The 18,975-nt window shown below is 61.1% G+C and overlaps 2 long non-coding RNA genes across 6 annotated transcripts; both read right to left on the reverse strand.

Moving 5' to 3' along the window:
* Positions 1-679: 679 nt before the first annotated feature.
* On the reverse strand, positions 680-5,627 carry LOC142364994 (uncharacterized). Of its 5 annotated transcripts, none has more exons than XR_012766371.1 (5): positions 5,320-5,627; positions 4,049-4,408; positions 3,849-3,958; positions 1,572-1,681; positions 680-897 (listed from the first exon to the last, which is right to left on the reverse strand). It is a non-coding gene; the product is annotated as an uncharacterized LOC142364994 (long non-coding RNA). The 5 variants fall into 5 exon arrangements; XR_012766372.1 differs by lacking the exon at positions 5,320-5,627 and adding an exon at positions 4,857-4,912; XR_012766373.1 differs by lacking the exon at positions 5,320-5,627 and adding an exon at positions 4,787-4,847.
* Positions 5,628-9,606: 3,979 nt separating this feature from the next.
* Positions 9,607-18,548, reverse strand: LOC142358910 (uncharacterized). The gene is made up of 8 exons (XR_012761942.1): positions 18,466-18,548; positions 17,754-18,113; positions 17,554-17,663; positions 15,278-15,387; positions 14,414-14,604; positions 13,022-13,370; positions 12,822-12,931; positions 9,607-9,926 (listed from the first exon to the last, which is right to left on the reverse strand). It is a non-coding gene; the product is annotated as an uncharacterized LOC142358910 (long non-coding RNA).
* Positions 18,549-18,975: the final 427 nt, after the last annotated feature.

Consider the following 18,975-nt stretch of genomic DNA (forward strand, 5'->3'; position numbering starts at 1 on the left):
TCACGCACCCCCGCACCCGCCGGAGGGGAGCCCGCGCCTCACGGCTGGCCTCTCCGCTCCCCCGCCGCCCCGGCACCCGACACCAGGGCGCCGCCATGCTGCTGCGCCGCACTGCGCATGCGCCACGCGCCGACGGCGCGCCGGAGGGGCCACAGCCTGCGCGCAACGCCCTGGCTGCAGTACCGCTCCGGGTCGGGGCAGCGCGCGCCGCCGGCACGGGGCGGCACCTCCGCACGGCTCCGGGCAGCCCCCGACTCGCGGCTCCGACACGGCGCCGAACCCCCGCCCCTCCCTGTCCCCGACACGGACCCCGCCCTCCCGGGGGCTTTCCCCGGGACGCGCTGCTCCATCACCTCCCCCCCCCCACCCCGCGCTCACCTTCTCCCTCGCTGCAGCCGCAGCCCGGCCACGGCTCCGCTCCTCCTCGGCTCGCACCGGCCCCTCCACGGCCACCCCGGTCACGGCAGCACCGGGCCCTCCACCGGCAGAGGGAGGGGCCGTCGCCATCAGCCGTGCTGCCCACACCTGGGGCTCCCCCGGCCCCGGGCCCACGACTGGAGCCCGGCAGGAACAGGGGGCCGTCGCCCCTGCCCCACAGCCCGTCCCCTCCTCCCTTGGGCTCTGGCACAGCCCTCGTCCCGTGCAAACCAAGCACAAATGCAGCCGCGAGGGCAAAAGGGACCGCAGGTCTTTATTCAGTCACGCACCCAGCCAGTCCCGGGAGCCGCTCTGCTCCGGGGCTCGGGGCCCCCGATGCTCCCTCTGCCCCTCCGACACCTCGGCAGTCCTTCCCGCAACTGCGCCCGTTGCTCCAGCAGGAACAGTCGGTCAGTTGGCTCCCGGAGCGATGCGCTGTTCGGCAGAGGCCGCCAAAAATGAGGAGCAGGGTGCAGGCCACTACAAGAGAGGAGAAAAGTGACAGATGGCTGGACAGCGGCGGTGTAACGAGAAAGCACGAAGCGGGGAAAGGGACAGCGAGAGAAGCACGGGGACAGGCAGTCCCACAGAGATGGAGAAAGAAGCAGCAGGAAGAGAGGAAGAGTGGCAGCAGAAAGAAGAAGAGGGAGCAGGACAGAGACCGAAAATGAAGAACGGGGAGCAGGAAGGAGATGCAAAAAAAAAACCCTGTAGCATTGAAAGAGGAAAAAAGAATAGCGGCAGGGACCTGGGCAAAGAGAGATGAGGGAAATAGAATAGAATAGACATGGAGAAAGCAGTAGATCTGTGACGCGCTTATGGAGCCGAGAAGGAAGGCCTCAAATCAAGGGACAAGGAGCCAGACAAAAGAGCACCAGAGACAGCAAAAGTACTGACAGGCTACAGAGCAGGAGGAAAGCAAAAGTTAACCGGGAGCTGAACAGAAAGAGGGGAAGAAGGAAAAAAACGCCACGGGCTGCAGGGCAGAAAGAGGGAGGACCTAAAAGATGGGGACAAGTCAGAGACAGATGGAGAAAGAAGGTACACAAGAGCAGAAAAAAAAATAATCGTAGCAGTGTGGGAAAGAGAGGGAGCCAGGGGAGGGCCCAGGATGCAGAAGAGGGGTGACAGGGCCCCGAGGGCCCAGGACTCACCGCAGCTCTCACTCTCGGTGCTGCCAGGAGACTTGGACACTTCAGATGCTTCTCTCTCCTTCTCTCTTCCCTTCTTCTTCTGTAACTCAAATCGTTTGGCTCGCCTCCACCTGAGAGAAAATGCATGTGGTTGTCTTAGAGCTCATACGAGACGCGGCTTCCTAGACAAGAAGCCTCACTGCACACTGTATGCAGGAATAGGACAGAGAAAGAGAGAGAATATGATGAGTGGGAAGCAGAACTCACAGATCGAGAGAGAACTTGAATCAGAGGAATAAACAAGGCAGGAAAGAGAGATAAAGACAGGGAAGAAGCCGGAAGAAAAGGGCCTTTCTGGCCTCTACTCACACCCCCCAGCCTCCCATCTCTTTCCAGCCTCCTTTTTTTCTGGCCTCTACTCTCGCCCCTGGCCTCCCACCCCTCTGCGGCCTCCCACCCCTCTGCGGCCTCCTTTTTTTCTTTCTGGCCTCTACTCTCGCCCCTGGCCTCCCACCCCTCTGCAGCCTCCCACCCCTCTGCGGCCTCCTTTTTTTCTTTCTGGCCTCTACTCTCGCCCCCGGCCTCCCACCCTACTGCGGCCTCCCACCCCTTTCCGGCCTCCTTCTTTTTCTGGTCTCTACTCTCGCCCCCAGCCTCCCACCCCTCATCAGCCTCCTACCTCCCATTTTGCTGGCCTCTACATAGTTCAGCTTCCCACCCCTCTGCAACCTCCTACCTCTTTCCAGCCTCCACTCCCCGCCCCAAGCTTCCCACCCCCGTCCCCACACACTGACAGAAAGAGAAAAACGACAGTGAACAGGGAAAAAGGTATTAAGAAACAAAGAAAGGGTCAGACGAAGAAGAGGGTGGTTAGGGTTGGAACCCCAACACAAACCAGCAAGGGGCTAGTGGACAGAGAGAGAGGAAGAGAAGAAAGGGCCGGGAAGCAAGACAGAGAAGGAGAGAAAGGCAAAAAGGGAGAGCCGGCTGGACAGGGACGTATAGCAAGAAACAACCAGACAGGCAGCAGGACAGAGACACAGAGACAGAAAAACCGGGGGACAGGAACCAGGACAGAGTGACGGCGAGAGGAAACAAGGGCCAGGGAGCAGGACAGCGATGGAGAAAGAAGCACTGCGGCAGCAGGGTAGAAAGAGAAGGAAGAAAGGCCAGAAGAAGGATGGGGAATGACAGAGAAGGGAAAGAGAAGGACAAGGAGCAGGACAGATTGTCAAAGAAAGGGAGTGGGACAAGGTGATACTGAGAGAGAAAAAGGGGACAGGGAGGCAGGATAAAGTGAAAGACAGGCAAAAATAAGAGACAGGGGAGCAGGACAGAGACGGAGGGGGAAACGCCTCGGCTGGGCAGCAGGAGAGAGAGGCGGAGAAGGGAAAAAACAGCACAAAACCTGGGACGGCCAACCTGGGTGGGCGGGGAGCAGGTCAGAGAGCCGGAGAAAGGAAAAACACTGCTGTGGAGCAGCAGAGGGGAACGGAGAAAGAAAGAGAGCGAGGGGGAGCAGGGCAGAGAAACGGAGAGAGAAAATAAGTGACGGGGAGCAGGGCAGAGCCCTAGGAAGACGAAAATAAGACACGGGAGAAGACCGAGGAGCTCAGAGAGAAAGAAGGGTCGAAAGAAAACGCCAGAGAGGTAGAGAAATCAAGAAAAACAGGGACGAGGAGCCTTGCAGAGACGGAGCACGAAAATGTTGGGCCGGTGAGCGCGAAAGAGGGAGAGAGAGAGACAGGGGCAGGGGGAGGAGATGAAGAAGAAAGGAGAGACAAAGATGGCAATGGAGCACAGGACACACAGGCAGAGAGAGAAAAAGGACAGTGAACAGGAAAAAAGGGACCGAGAAACAAAGAAAGGGTCAGATCTAGACAAAGAGACCAAGAAGAGGGGGGGCGGGGGGGGGGTGTGCAGGGAAACCCCAAAACAAACCAGCAAGGGGCTACAGGACGGAGAGAAAGGGCCATGAAGCAGGACAGAGAAGGAGAGAAAGGCAAAAAGGGAGAGCTGGCTGAACAGGGACGTATAGCAAGAAACGACCGGACAGGCAGCAGGACAGAGAAACAGAGACAGGGAGCCGGCTAAAGAAATTCTGGAGGGAGAAAAAGAGGGAGAGGTAGCAGGACACAAACACAGACAGAAGACGGGAGGTACAGGGAAAGGGAAAGAAAAGGAAAAAGAAAAAAAAAACAAACAAAACAATCACAGCAGCGTGGGAGAGAGAAGGATCCAGGGGAGGGCCCGGGACGCAGAAGAGGGGCGACAGGGCCCCGGAGGCCCGCCACTCACCGCAGATCTCGCTCTCGGCGCTGTCGGGAGACTCTGCCGCTTCAGGCGCTTCTCTCTCCTGCGCTCCTCCCTTCCTCTTCCGTAACTCCGGTCGCTTGGCTGTCCTATACCTAAGAAAAAACGCGCATGTGTCGCGGCTCTCAGGACACGAGGCTCCCTAGGCACGTAGCCTCGCTCGCTCACGCGCTCCACAACCGTACCATGCTGCTGCTGGTGACACATACAGACCCTGCGGGACACGCTGGCGGCCTGGCCTGCTGCAGGCTACCAAGAGGGAGCCTTCCTCACCCGCAGAGGCAGGCTCTCTCCTGCCTGCGGAGCCAGGCAGCTGCCAGCCAGGTGGCCTTCCATTTTTTTTTCTTCTTCAGCCTTCTCGGGACTCTCCAGCTTCAGCCCCGCCAGCTCCCGTCCGCAGCCACTCAGCGCTCCGCCTCTCCCTTTTCGCCCCCACGACGCCAGGAGACCGAGGCCCGGCACACACAGCCCTCACAAGCCTGGAGCGGGCGCAGCCAACGGCATCCCCAGGGCAGGAACGGACAAACGCGTCCTCAGCGCCGCCCCTGCCACAGAGAAAGAAGCAGCGGCGACCGCGTTAAGGGAGGCCGAGGCACGCTCGAGGCCCAGTGTGCCGCCCGCACCACGGGCCTTGGGGGAGGCCGGGGGCTCCGGGACAGGCTTCAGGGGACGTGCTGGAGCTGGGGGCGGCTGCGCGGGGCGAGCGGGGCCGGGGAGCGCTGCCGAGTTGGGGGGGGGTGCCCGCATCCTTCCCCCCTTCCCCTGCGTCACCTCCCGCCTCTGGCCCCGGGGCTGCCCGCACCCGCCTCGCCTCCAGCGCACCGGCAGCCTGCCGCAGCGGGCGGCTCGAAGCTTCCCGTCCCACCACCCTCGGGCAGCCACCACGCACCCCCGCACCCGCCGGAGGGGAGCCCGCGCCTCACGGCTGGCCTCTCCGCTCCCCCGCCGCCCCGGCACCCGACACCAGGGCGCCGCCATGCTGCTGCGCCGTACCGCGCATGCGCCACGTGCCGACGGCGCGCCGGAGGGGCCAGTCCCCAGTCCCTGCGCGGAACGTCTGGCTGCAGTACCGCATCGCGGCCAGGGGACGGCGCCAGCGGACACGGCGCGGCGCCCACGCCCGGCCCCACCTCCGGGTCCAGGCAGCGCGCGCCGCCGGCAGGGGGCGGCGCCGCCGGCAGGGGGCGGCGCCGCCGGCAGGGGGCGGCGCCGCCGGCAGGGGGCGGCGCCGCCGGCAGGGGGCGGCGCCGCCGGCAGGGGGCGGCGCCGCCGGCAGGGGGCGGCGCCGCCGCACGGCTCCGGGCAGCGCCCTGCCGCGCGCCTCCCGCTCCGGGCAGCCCCCGACTCGCGGCTGCGACACGGCGCCGCACCCCCGCCGCTCCTTGCCCCCGACCTCCCGGGGGCTTTTCCCCAGGACCTGCCACTCCATCCACACCCCCACACACCCCGCGCTCACCTTCTCCCTCGCTGCAGCCGCAACCCGGCTACGGCTCCGCTCCTCCCTCGACTCGCACCGGCCCCTCCACAGCCACCCGGGGCACGGCAGCACCGGGCCCTCCACCGGCAGAGGGAGGGGCCGTCGCCATCAGCCGTGCTGCCCGCACCTGGGGCTCCTCCGGCTCCGGCCCACGGCTGGATCCCACGGTGCCGTCATTGGGCAAACACAAAGACCCTCTGAAGCCGTTTGGGCATTTCAGCAAGCAGGCAGGCGTCCTTTATTGCAGCACCGGACACACAGGGCACGGCTCCTCCCAGCGCGCACAGCACCTGTGCCACTCGAGCGGCAGTACCGAATTTTGGTCACCGGGTGGCAGCAGCGAGCTCTTGGACACGGCGCCACCGCGCATTCGCGTCTCCCGAGCCGCAGTACCGGACTTTGGTCACCGGGTGGCAGCAGCGAGCTCTTGGACACGGCGCCACCGCGCATTCGCGTCTCCCGAGCCGCAGTACCGAACTTTGGTCACCGGGTGGCAGCAGCGAGCTCTTGGACTCGGCGCCACCGCGCATTGGCGCCACCCGAGCCGCAGTAACGAACTTTGCTCACCGGGTGGCAGCAGCGAGCCCTGCGGCACGCCCGGTCGAGGCGCGGCCGCACCGCTTTCTGGGGACCGGACGCAGCGGGAAGGCTGCAGAAAAACACACGGAACTGACCACAGAACTACCCTTCGTCCCGCGCAGCGGGGGCTGTGGCGGGACCAAGCACAACGCCTCGTCGCACATGCCCGAGAGCAATGCGGCTGCCCGGCAGCCGAGTCCCTGAAAACGACACCTCCCGGCATGCCCTGGCTAGCAGGGCTCGGCCGCCCGGCAGCCGGAAGACTACACCTCCCGGCATGCCCCGGGGAGTAGCGTGACCGACAGCGCGCCCCGCGCCCCAGCACTACAGCTCCCAGCACGCCGCGGGAGCTGCGGGCCTCGGCTTGCGGGGACACCGTGCCCGAAACCGCGCTGGACCCCCGCCGCTCCTTGCCTCCCACACGGACCCCGCTCGGCAGGTACCCTCGCCCGCCTCGGGGCTTTCCCCGGGACCCGCCGCTCCATCGACCGCCCCGCGCTCACCTTCTCCCTCCCTGCAGCCGCAGCCCGGTCACGGCTCCGCTCCTCCCTCGGCTCGCACCGGCCCCTCCACGGCCACCCCGGTCACGGCAGCACCGGGCCCTCCACCGGCAGAGGGAGGGGCCGTCGCCATCAGCCGTGCTGCCCGCACCTGGGGCGGCCCCGGCCCACGGCTGGAGCCCGGCAGGAACAGGGGGCCGTCGCCCCTGCCCCACAGCCCGTCCCCTCCTCCCCTGGGCTCTGGCGCAGCCCCTCGTCCCGTGCAAACCACGCACAAACGCAGCCGCGAGGGCAAAAGGGACCGCAGGTCTTTATTCAGTCACGCACCCAGCCAGTCCCGGGAGCCGCTCTGCTCCGGGGCTCGGGGCCCCCGATGCTCCCTCTGCCCCTCCGACACCTCGGCAGTCCTTCCCGCAGCTGCGCCCGTTGCTCCAGCAGGGAACAGTCGGTCAGTCCGCTCCCGGAGCGATGCGCTGCTCGGCAGAGGCCGCCAAAAATGAGGAGCAGGGTGCAGGCCACTACAAGAGAGGAGAAAAGTGACAGCGGCGGTGTAACGAGAAAGCACGAAGCAGGGAAAGGGACAGCGAGAGAAGGACGGGGACAGGCAGTCCCACAGAGATGGAGAAAGAAGCAGCAGGAAGAGAGGAAGAGTGGCAGCAGAAAGAAGAAGAGGGAGCAGGACAGAGACCGAAAAAGGATGGGGGAGCAGGACAGAGGCGCAGAAAAAACCTGCAACGGGCAGCACGACAGGAAGGGAGGAAAAAAGAATAGGGGCAGGGACCCGGACTGAGACAGATGGGGAAAGACAAAAAAAAAAAGCTACAAAAACAGGGCAGAGAGGGAGGAATGAGACAACATGGACAGGGAGCCGGGAACGCAAACGACGGAGGGAAGGGGCGAGGGTGGGCAGGACAACACGAAACAAACCACATAGCTACACGCTACAGGGAAAAGAGGGAAGACTTAAGAAGTAGGGAGCGGGAGCTGAACAAAAGAGAGCCAGAGAGCAAAAAGCCAGAGAGTAATGCGTACAGAAAGAAAGGGGGGGGGATTCTAAAACAGGGTCATCGGGGAGACAGACACAAGTAAGAAGGACAAAGGACAAAAGCAACAGGCTACAAGGTGGAGAGGGAAGAATCAATGAATATGGACAGAGCGCTGGCCAGAGAGAGACCGAGAAAGGCAAAAGATGGCACGGGTGACAGGGCAGAGAGGGAGGAATTTAAAAACCAGGCACAGGGAGTCGGACAGAGGGAAAGGCAGAAATAAAAGGAGAAAAAGTGACGGGCCCCGGGGCAGAGAGGGAGGAATGGATAAAGAGCAACAGGGGACCGGACAGAGCACAATGGAGAATGGAAAAAAAGCAAAAGCACGCTCCAGGGAAGACGGAGGGATTGAAGAACCGCGACCAGGAGCTGGACAGCGAGACACAGAGGAAGACCAAAAAACCAACGAAACAAAACCAGTGATGGGCTACAAGATGGGCTGGGGGAAACAAAAAACAGCGCCAGGGAGCTGGACACAGAGAGATGGAGACAGACAGACCAATAGCGTGGGGCTACAGGGGGCAGAGGGACGAATTAAACACTGAGGACGGGGAGCCAGACAGAGAGAGAGGGAGATCGCGGAGAACAGTGGTGGGTGCAGGAAGAAGAGGTAAGAGTTAATAAATGGGGACAGGGAGCCGCACAGGGAGGGACCGAGAAAGGCAAACACAGCAGCAGGGCATAGGGCAGAGAGGAAGAACTAAAAAACAAGGGCAGTGAGACAGACATAGAGAGATGGAGAAAAGACAAAAGCAATGGGTGATGTGGCAGAGAGGGAGGACTTAAAAACAGGCACGGGAAGCAAGAAAGACTGAAAGGGGGGGGGGGGGGGGCGGGGCTGAATCCAATAGGCAACAGGATGGAGAGGGAGGACTTAAAAGTGAGGGACGAGAAGCTGGGAAGACAGAGAGGTGGAGAAAGAAACAGAATCACAACACGCTACAGTGCCAAGAAGGAAGAAGCTGAACAACAGGGACAGGGAGCCAGACAAAGAGAGCCAGAGAAAGAAAAAATACCGACGGGCCACAGGACAGAGAGGGAGGAATGAAACAATAGGGATCCGGAGCCGGGCAGTCAGAGAGGGAGGAAGAAGAAATAGCCAGGGGCAATAAGGCAGAGAGAGAAGGCGGCAAAAACAGGGATCTGGACCAGATCGATGACAAAAGACAAGGACAGTGATGGGCTATAGGGAGGAATGCGAAGACAGGGGCGAGGCGCCAGATGCGGAGCAAGGCACACAGGAAGTACAGCAAAAGCTAGAGAGCAGAGAGGGAGGAATTAAACCACAGGGATAGGGAGCCGGGGAGGGAGCTGGAAAAAGGGATGCAGGAGGGGAGACGAGGAGGAATTAAAAAATTGGGATCCAGAGCCCGAGAAAGAAGTAAAATTGCCACAGGCTAAAGGGCCCAGAAGGAAGAAATTGAAAACCAGGGAGCAGAAGCCAGCCAGAGAGAGACGCAGAAAGGAAAAACCACGATGGGCTCCCAGACGGAGAGGGAGGAATTTCAAAAAGGAAGGGAGCGGGAGCCATACACAGAGAGACAGAAAAAGGGAAGATAGCAACAGGCCACAGGGCAGCGAGGGAAGAACTGAAAAGTAGGGACAGGAAGCCGGACAGAGCGCAACGAGAAAGAAATGGCCGGGGGGGAAACACAGCACCACCACCTGCGACAGGCTACAGGGCTAGCCCAAGCTGGCCAGTGGAAATATTCCGTACCACAGACGTCACGCGCAGCTTATAAATGGGGGCTGGCTGCGGGGCAGGAATCGGCTCTTCTCGTTTCCGCGAGTTGGAACCCGCTCTCGTCCGGGAGGTCAAACTATTTTGGAATTTAGCGAAACTTGCGATTTCCGGGTTCCGCAGTCGCTGTTCGGGGACTGCCTGTGCACCGGTCATCGGGTGGTGAGAGAAACTGTACTGCGTATAGTTTGGTTCGCATGTGCGTTGTTGCAATTATTATCATCGTTATTAGAATTATCAACAGTATTTCCTTTGTTGCCTTACTAAACTGTCTTTATCTCAACCGACAAGTTTTACCTTTTGTCCATTTGTCCTCCGCATCCCGCTGGGGAGGGAACGGGCCGGGGGTGGGGGCTGTGAGCGAGCAGCTCTCTAGTGCTTAGTTGCCGGCTGCCAAGTTAAACCATGACAGACAGAGAGGGAGGAATTAAAAAAAAACAGGACTGGGAGCAATCTACAGAGAGACGTCCGGGAACGAAAGTGTAAACAGCACCGCGTACAGGGCAGAGAGGGAGGAATTCAACAAAAATAATAAGTAAAGACAGGGAGCCGGACAGAGGGACACAGAGACAGAGAAAACAGCAATGGGCTACAAGACAGAGAGGGGGGGATTAAAAAATCCTGGCGGGGAGCCGGACCGGGAGAGACGGCCAAAGAAATGAAATCGCGCCGTGGCACAGGGAAGACAGGAGGACAACACTGAAAACCAGGGCCTGGGAACTGGAAAGAGAGCGCCAGAGAATGAAAGAACTCCTGACGGGCTCTAGGGCAGAGACAGGAGGAATGAAAAAACAGGGGCGGGGAGACAGAGAGAGACAGAGAGAGAGAAATAAGAGGGGGGGAAAGCAACAGGCCGCAGGCTCCGGAGGGAGGAAGTGCGAAAGAGGGGCTGGGAGCCGCACAGGGAGAGGGTGGAGAAACAGACCTGCAGAAGTGACAGGGTATGGGGCAGAGAGGGAGGAACTTAAAAAAATCAGGACCTTGAGCCAGAAGAGACGGAGAAAATAAAAATGGTGACGGGTAACAGGGCAGAGAGGGAGGAATGAAAAAACAGGGACAGGAAGCCAGAACAGAGAGACTGCGAAGGCAAAAAGTCCCGACAGCTTCCGCAGAGAGGGCGAGGAACTGAAACTTAGAGACAGGGAGTTGGACAGAGAGAGACAGAGAAAGAAAAAGAGAAAAAAGACGGAGATGCAGAAAGGGAAAAGGAGCGACAGGACAGAGAGGGAGGAATTCAAAATGAGGGGCAGGGAGCAGAATAGAGAGAGATAGAGAAAGAGGCAGACGCGCAACGTGCTACGGAGCTGAGAAGGAAGACCTTGAACCAGAGGGACAGGGAGCCGGACAGAGAGTCCCAGAGACGGCAAAAGTACCGACGGGCTATAGGGCAGAGAGGGGGGAAAGCAAAAACCGTGATCGGGAGCCAGACAGAAAGAGATAGGGAAGGAAAAAAAAGCCACGGGCTACAGGGCAGAGAGAGGGAGGACCTAAAAGATGGGGACAGGGAGCTGGTCAGAGATGGAGAAAGCAGGTACACGGGAGCGGGGAGGGGGTTGGAGGGGGCAGGGAGGAAAAAAAAGCCAAAAAGCACAGCAGTGTGGGAAAGAGAGGGATCCAGGGGAGAGCCCGGGATGCAGAAGAGGGGCGACAGGGCCCCGAGGGCCCGGCACTCACCGCAGATCTCGCTCTTAGCACTGCCGGGAGACTCTGCCGCTTCAGACGCTTCTCTCTCCTGCTCTCCTCCCTTCCTCCTCCGTAACTCCGGTCGCTTGGCTGTCCCCCACCTAAGAGAAAACGTCCATGTCTCGCAGCTCTTGCGAGACAAGGCTCCCTAGACACGTAGCCTCGCCTGCTCACGCACTACGCGCAGGAACAAGACAAGAGGGAAAGAGAGAGAGAGAGAAAGAATGACGAGCGGGCAGCAGAACTGACAGATCAAGAGAGAAACTGAATCAGGGGAATAAAGAACGCTGGAGGGAGACAAACGTACAGGCAACAAGCCAGATGGACGAGGGCAGGAGACACACAGATCAGGACAAAGAGGTGGAGAAAGTGAAAACAGTGATGGGCTGCAGGATGAGAAAAAAGGCCAAGGAGCAGGACAGAGGAGAATAACGGGACAGCAAGCTGGACAGGGGCATATAGCAAGAAACAAAGGGACAGGCAGCAGTATGGAGATATACAGACAAAGAGTTACGGGGAGGATGGAGGACAGAGAGAATGAGAGAAAAGGGACAGGGAGGGGGGCACAGATGGAGAAAGAAATGCTGGCGACAGAGAGAGGAAGAAAGCGACAGGACAGAGGCAGAGAGGTAGAGAAAGGAAGAAAAAAGTAGCGACGAGTAGGAGGCCAGAGGCACAAGGAAAAGACAGGAGGAAGGACAGAGTGACAGAGAAAACCGGTGAGGGACAGGACGCCAGAAAGAAAGATACTGTGAAAGAGAGCGCGACAGGGAGCAGGACGCTGGGACAGACAGCAACCGAGAGCAACCGAGAGAACGGCAGCGAGGTGGAGCACAAGAGAAAACAGGGACTGAGAGCAAGACCGAGGGGTGAAGCAATAAATAATGGGGCTGGGGAGCAGGACAGCAGAAGAGAGAGACAGAGAAGGGGACACATAAGACAACCGCAAACTGAGAGGGAGAAGGAGAAGAGCACAGAGGGTCACAGACAAAACGAGAGGGACGGCAGAAAGAGAAAAACAAGACGAGGGAGAAGGACTGAGGAGCAGAGAGAAAAAAGTACAGGGAAAAGGACAGAGATGCAGAAAACAAGGCAAGACTGGAGCCAGAACACAGGGCAAAACTGACAAGGACAGGCAGCGCAACAAAGGGATGGAGGAGGAAAGAACAGTGATGGGCCGCAGCACAGAGGAAAAGAGAGAAAAAGAGCAAGAAGAGCAAGAGAAGGAGAATGACAGGAGGGTGTAGACAGAAAGACTGGGACACGTCAAAGGGGCACTTGGGGGACACACACATCGGAAGGGTAGAAAGGAAAAGGGAGGGATGGGGAGCAAGACAGCGTGATAGAGCGAGACGGAGGAAATGGAGTGCAAGGGCGCAGAAAAGCAGAGGTACTGGGAAGAGGAAAGAACGTCAGGGAGAGAAAGGTGAGGGTGGGGAGCAGGAGAGAGGTAGAGAACAAAAAAAATAGCCACAGGCAGAATAACAGAAATACGGAGAATAAAAAATTACTTCCAGGCAGCAGGACAGAGGCACAGAGCAAGAGGAACAAAAAACCACAGGGAGAAGGACGGGTAACACACAGCATGACACTGCGGGAGTGAGAGGACGGAACAGGGCAAGGCAGAGGAATGAGGAGAAAAAAAAAAAAAACAACCCAGCAAACAGAAAGGGAACTGGACAGAGATAGGCAGCAGGGCACAGAGATGGAGAAAGAAAAAACAGCAACAAGGACAGGGAATGAGGAATAGAGAGGAAAAGAGCGGGACAGGGAAACAAATACAGACAAAAGAAGGGGAGGTACAGGGAAGGAAAAGAAAAGCTGGGGGGGGGGGGGGAGGAGGAATCACAGCAGCATGGGAGAGAGAAGGATCCAGGGGAGGGCCCGGGACGCAGAAGAGGAGCGACAGGGCCCCGGAGGCCCGCCACTCACCGCAGCTCTCGCTCTCGGCGCTGCCGGGAGACTCTGCCGCTTCAGGCGCTTCTCTCTCCTGCGCTCCTCCCTTCCTCTTCCGTAACTCCGGTCGCTTGGCTGTCCTACACCTAAGAAAAAACGCGCATGTGTCGCGGCTCTTAGGAGACGAGGCTCCCTAGGCACGTAGCCTCGCTCGCTCACGCGCTCCACAACCGTACCATGCTGCTGCTGGTGACACATACAGACCCTGCGGGACACGCTGGCGGCCTGGCCTGCTGCAGGCTACCAAGAGGGAGCCTTCCTCACCCGCAGAGGCAGGCTCTCTCCTGCCTGCGGAGCCAGGCAGCTGCCAGCCAGGTGGCCTTCCATTTTTTCTTCTTCTTCAGCCTTCTCGGGACTCTCCAGCTTCAGCCCCGCCAGCTCCCGTCCGCAGCCACTCAGCGCTCCGCCTCTCCCTTTTCGCCCCCACGACGCCAGGAGACCGAGGCCCGGCACACACAGCCCTCACAAGCCTGGAGCGGGCGCAGCCAACGGCATCCCCAGGGCAGGAACGGACAAGCGCGGCCCCTGCCACAGAGAAAGAAGCAGCGGCGACCGCGTTAAGGGAGGCCGAGGCACGCTCGAGGCCCAGTGTGCTGCCCGCACCACGGGCCTTGGGGGAGGCCGGGGGCTCCGGGACAGGCTTCAGGGGACGTGCTGGAGCTGGGGGCGGCTGCGCGGGGCGAGCGGGGCCGGGGAGCGCTGCCGAGTTGGGGGGGGTGCCCGCCTCCTTCCCCCCTTCCCTTCCGTCACCTCCCGCCTCTGGCCCCGGGGCTGCCGGCACCCGCCTCGCCTCCAGCGCACCGGCAGCCTGTCGCAGCGGACGGCTCGAAGCTTCCCGTCCCACCACCCTCGGGCAACCACCACGCACCCCCGCACCCGCCGGAGGGGAGCCCGCGCCTCACGGCTGGCCTCTCCGCTCCCCCGCCGCCCCGGCACCCGACACCAGGGCGCCGCCATGCTGCTGCGCCGCACTGCGCATGCGCCACGCGCCGACGGCGCGCCGGAGGGGCCACAGCCTGCGCGCAACGCCTGGCTGCAGTACCGCTCCGGGTCGGGGCAGCGCGCGCCGCCGGCACGGGGCGGCACCTCCGCACGGCTCCGGGCAGCCCCCGACTCGCGGCTCCGACACGGCGCCGAACCCCCGCCCCTCCCTGTCCCCGACACGGACCCCGCCCTCCCGGGGGCTTTTCCCCGGGACGCGCTGCTCCATCCACCTCCCCCCCCACCCCGCGCTCACCTTCTCCCTCGCTGCAGCCGCAGCCCGGCCACGGCTCCGCTCCTCCCTCGGCTCGCACCGGCCCCTCCACGGCCACCCCGGTCACGGCAGCACCGGGCCCTCCACCGGCAGAGGGAGGGGCCGTCGCCATCAGCCGTGCTGCCCACACCTGGGGCTCCCCCGGCCCCGGGCCCACGACTGGAGCCCGGCAGGAACAGGGGGCCGTCGCCCCTGCCCCACAGCCCGTCCCCTCCTCCCTTGGGCTCTGGCACAGCCCCTCGTCCCGTGCAAACCAAGCACAAATGCAGCCGCGAGGGCAAAAGGGACCGCAGGTCTTTATTCAGTCACGCACCCAGCCAGTCCCGGGAGCCGCTCTGCTCCGGGGCTCGGGGCCCCCGATGCTCCCTCTGCCCCTCCGACACCTCGGCAGTCCTTCCCGCAACTGCGCCCGTTGCTCCAGCAGGGAACAGTCGGTCAGTTGGCTCCCGGAGCGATGCGCTGTTCGGCAGAGGCCGCCAAAAATGAGGAGCAGGGTGCAGGCCACTACAAGAGAGGAGAAAAGTGACAGATGGCTGGACAGCGGCGGTGTAACGAGAAAGCACGAAGCGGGGAAAGGGACAGCGAGAGAAGCACGGGGACAGGCAGTCCCACAGAGATGGAGAAAGAAGCAGCAGGAAGAGAGGAAGAGTGGCAGCAGAAAGAAGAAGAGGGAGCAGGACAGAGACCGAAAATGAAGAACGGGGAGCAGGAAGGAGATGCAAAAAAAAACCCTGTAGCATTGAAAGAGGAAAAAAGAATAGCGGCAGGGACCTGGGCAAAGAGAGATGAGGAAATAGAATAGAATAGACATGGAGAAAGCAGTAGATCTGTGACGCGCTATGGAGCCGAGAAGGAAGGCCTCAAATCAAGGGACAAGGAGCCAGACAAAAGAGCACCAGAGACAGCAAAAGTACTGACAGGCTACAGAGCAGGAGGAAAGCAAAAGTAGTAACCGGGAGCTGAACAGAAAGAGGGGAAGAAGGAAAAAAACGCCACGGGCTGCAGGGCAGAAAGAGGGAGGACCTAAAAGATGGGGACAAGTCAGAGACAGATGGAGAAAGAAGGTACACAAGAGCAGAAAAAAAAATAATCGTAGCAGTGTGGGAAAGAGAGGGAGCCAGGGGAGGGCCCAGGATGCAGAAGAGGGGTGACAGGGCCCCGAGGGCCCAGGACTCACCGCAGCTCTCACTCTCGGTGCTGCCAGGAGACTTGGACACTTCAGATGCTTCTCTCTCCTTCTCTCTTCCCTTCTTCTTCTGTAACTCAAATCGTTTGGCTCGCCTCCACCTGAGAGAAAATGCATGTGGTTGTCTTAGAGCTCATACGAGACGCGGCTTCCTAGACAAGAAGCCTCACTGCACACTGTATGCAGGAATAGGACAGAGAAAGAGAGAGAATATGATGAGTGGGAAGCAGAACTCACAGATCGAGAGAGAACTTGAATCAGAGGAATAAACAAGGCAGGAAAGAGAGATAAAGACAGGGAAGAAGCCGGAAGAAAAGGGCCTTTCTGGCCTCTACTCACACCCCCCAGCCTCCCATCTCTTTCCAGCCTCCTTTTTTTCTGGCCTCTACTCTCGCCCCTGGCCTCCCACCCCTCTGCGGCCTCCCACCCCTCTGCGGCCTCCTTTTTTTCTTTCTGGCCTCTACTCTCGCCCCTGGCCTCCCACCCCTCTGCAGCCTCCCACCCCTCTGCGGCCTCCTTTTTTTCTTTCTGGCCTCTACTCTCGCCCCCGGCCTCCCACCCTACTGCGGCCTCCCACCCCTTTCCGGCCTCCTTCTTTTTCTGGTCTCTACTCTCGCCCCCAGCCTCCCACCCCTCATCAGCCTCCTACCTCCCATTTTGCTGGCCTCTACATAGTTCAGCTTCCCACCCCTCTGCAACCTCCTACCTCTTTCCAGCCTCCACTCCCCGCCCCAAGCTTCCCACCCCCGTCCCCACACACTGACAGAAAGAGAAAAACGACAGTGAACAGGGAAAAAGGTATTAAGAAACAAAGAAAGGGTCAGACGAAGAAGAGGGTGGTTAGGGTTGGAACCCCAACACAAACCAGCAAGGGGCTAGTGGACAGAGAGAGAGGAAGAGAAGAAAGGGCCGGGAAGCAAGACAGAGAAGGAGAGAAAGGCAAAAAGGGAGAGCCGGCTGGACAGGGACGTATAGCAAGAAACAACCAGACAGGCAGCAGGACAGAGACACAGAGACAGAAAAACCGGGGGACAGGAACCAGGACAGAGTGACGGCGAGAGGAAACAAGGGCCAGGGAGCAGGACAGCGATGGAGAAAGAAGCACTGCGGCAGCAGGGTAGAAAGAGAAGGAAGAAAGGCCAGAAGAAGGATGGGGAATGACAGAGAAGGGAAAGAGAAGGACAAGGAGCAGGACAGATTGTCAAAGAAAGGGAGTGGGACAAGGTGATACTGAGAGAGAAAAAGGGGACAGGGAGGCAGGATAAAGTGAAAGACAGGCAAAAATAAGAGACAGGGGAGCAGGACAGAGACGGAGGGGGAAACGCCTCGGCTGGGCAGCAGGAGAGAGAGGCGGAGAAGGGAAAAAACAGCACAAAACCTGGGACGGCCAACCTGGGTGGGCGGGGAGCAGGTCAGAGAGCCGGAGAAAGGAAAAACACTGCTGTGGAGCAGCAGAGGGGAACGGAGAAAGAAAGAGAGCGAGGGGGAGCAGGGCAGAGAAACGGAGAGAGAAAATAAGTGACGGGGAGCAGGGCAGAGCCCTAGGAAGACGAAAATAAGACACGGGAGAAGACCGAGGAGCTCAGAGAGAAAGAAGGGTCGAAAGAAAACGCCAGAGAGGTAGAGAAATCAAGAAAAACAGGGACGAGGAGCCTTGCAGAGACGGAGCACGAAAATGTTGGGCCGGTGAGCGCGAAAGAGGGAGAGAGAGAGACAGGGGCAGGGGGAGGAGATGAAGAAGAAAGGAGAGACAAAGATGGCAATGGAGCACAGGACACACAGGCAGAGAGAGAAAAAGGACAGTGAACAGGAAAAAAGGGACCGAGAAACAAAGAAAGGGTCAGATCTAGACAAAGAGACCAAGAAGAGGGGGGGCGGGGGGGGGTGTGCAGGGAAACCCCAAAACAAACCAGCAAGGGGCTACAGGACGGAGAGAAAGGGCCATGAAGCAGGACAGAGAAGGAGAGAAAGGCAAAAAGGGAGAGCTGGCTGAACAGGGACGTATAGCAAGAAACGACCGGACAGGCAGCAGGACAGAGAAACAGAGACAGGGAGCCGGCTAAAGAAATTCTGGAGGGAGAAAAAGAGGGAGAGGTAGCAGGACACAAACACAGACAGAAGACGGGAGGTACAGGGAAAGGGAAAGAAAAGGAAAAAGAAAAAAAAAACAAACAAAACAATCACAGCAGCGTGGGAGAGAGAAGGATCCAGGGGAGGGCCCGGGACGCAGAAGAGGGGCGACAGGGCCCCGGAGGCCCGCCACTCACCGCAGATCTCGCTCTCGGCGCTGTCGGGAGACTCTGCCGCTTCAGGCGCTTCTCTCTCCTGCGCTCCTCCCTTCCTCTTCCGTAACTCCGGTCGCTTGGCTGTCCTATACCTAAGAAAAAACGCGCATGTGTCGCGGCTCTCAGGACACGAGGCTCCCTAGGCACGTAGCCTCGCTCGCTCACGCGCTCCACAACCGTACCATGCTGCTGCTGGTGACACATACAGACCCTGCGGGACACGCTGGCGGCCTGGCCTGCTGCAGGCTACCAAGAGGGAGCCTTCCTCACCCGCAGAGGCAGGCTCTCTCCTGCCTGCGGAGCCAGGCAGCTGCCAGCCAGGTGGCCTTCCATTTTTTTTTCTTCTTCAGCCTTCTCGGGACTCTCCAGCTTCAGCCCCGCCAGCTCCCGTCCGCAGCCACTCAGCGCTCCGCCTCTCCCTTTTCGCCCCCACGACGCCAGGAGACCGAGGCCCGGCACACACAGCCCTCACAAGCCTGGAGCGGGCGCAGCCAACGGCATCCCCAGGGCAGGAACGGACAAACGCGTCCTCAGCGCCGCCCCTGCCACAGAGAAAGAAGCAGCGGCGACCGCGTTAAGGGAGGCCGAGGCACGCTCGAGGCCCAGTGTGCCGCCCGCACCACGGGCCTTGGGGGAGGCCGGGGGCTCCGGGACAGGCTTCAGGGGACGTGCTGGAGCTGGGGGCGGCTGCGCGGGGCGAGCGGGGCCGGGGAGCGCTGCCGAGTTGGGGGGGGGTGCCCGCATCCTTCCCCCCTTCCCCTGCGTCACCTCCCGCCTCTGGCCCCGGGGCTGCCCGCACCCGCCTCGCCTCCAGCGCACCGGCAGCCTGCCGCAGCGGGCGGCTCGAAGCTTCCCGTCCCACCACCCTCGGGCAGCCACCACGCACCCCCGCACCCGCCGGAGGGGAGCCCGCGCCTCACGGCTGGCCTCTCCGCTCCCCCGCCGCCCCGGCACCCGACACCAGGGCGCCGCCATGCTGCTGCGCCGTACCGCGCATGCGCCACGTGCCGACGGCGCGCCGGAGGGGCCAGTCCCCAGTCCCTGCGCGGAACGTCTGGCTGCAGTACCGCATCGCGGCCAGGGGACGGCGCCAGCGGACACGGCGCGGCGCCCACGCCCGGCCCCACCTCCGGGTCCAGGCAGCGCGCGCCGCCGGCAGGGGGCGGCGCCGCCGGCAGGGGGCGGCGCCGCCGGCAGGGGGCGGCGCCGCCGGCAGGGGGCGGCGCCGCCGGCAGGGGGCGGCGCCGCCGGCAGGGGGCGGCGCCGCCGGCAGGGGGCGGCGCCGCCGCACGGCTCCGGGCAGCGCCCTGCCGCGCGCCTCCCGCTCCGGGCAGCCCCCGACTCGCGGCTGCGACACGGCGCCGCACCCCCGCCGCTCCTTGCCCCCGACCTCCCGGGGGCTTT

The sequence above is a fragment of the Opisthocomus hoazin genome, chromosome 2 (genome assembly GCF_030867145.1).
Source record: "Opisthocomus hoazin isolate bOpiHoa1 chromosome 2, bOpiHoa1.hap1, whole genome shotgun sequence".
NCBI lineage: Eukaryota > Metazoa > Chordata > Aves > Opisthocomiformes > Opisthocomidae > Opisthocomus > Opisthocomus hoazin.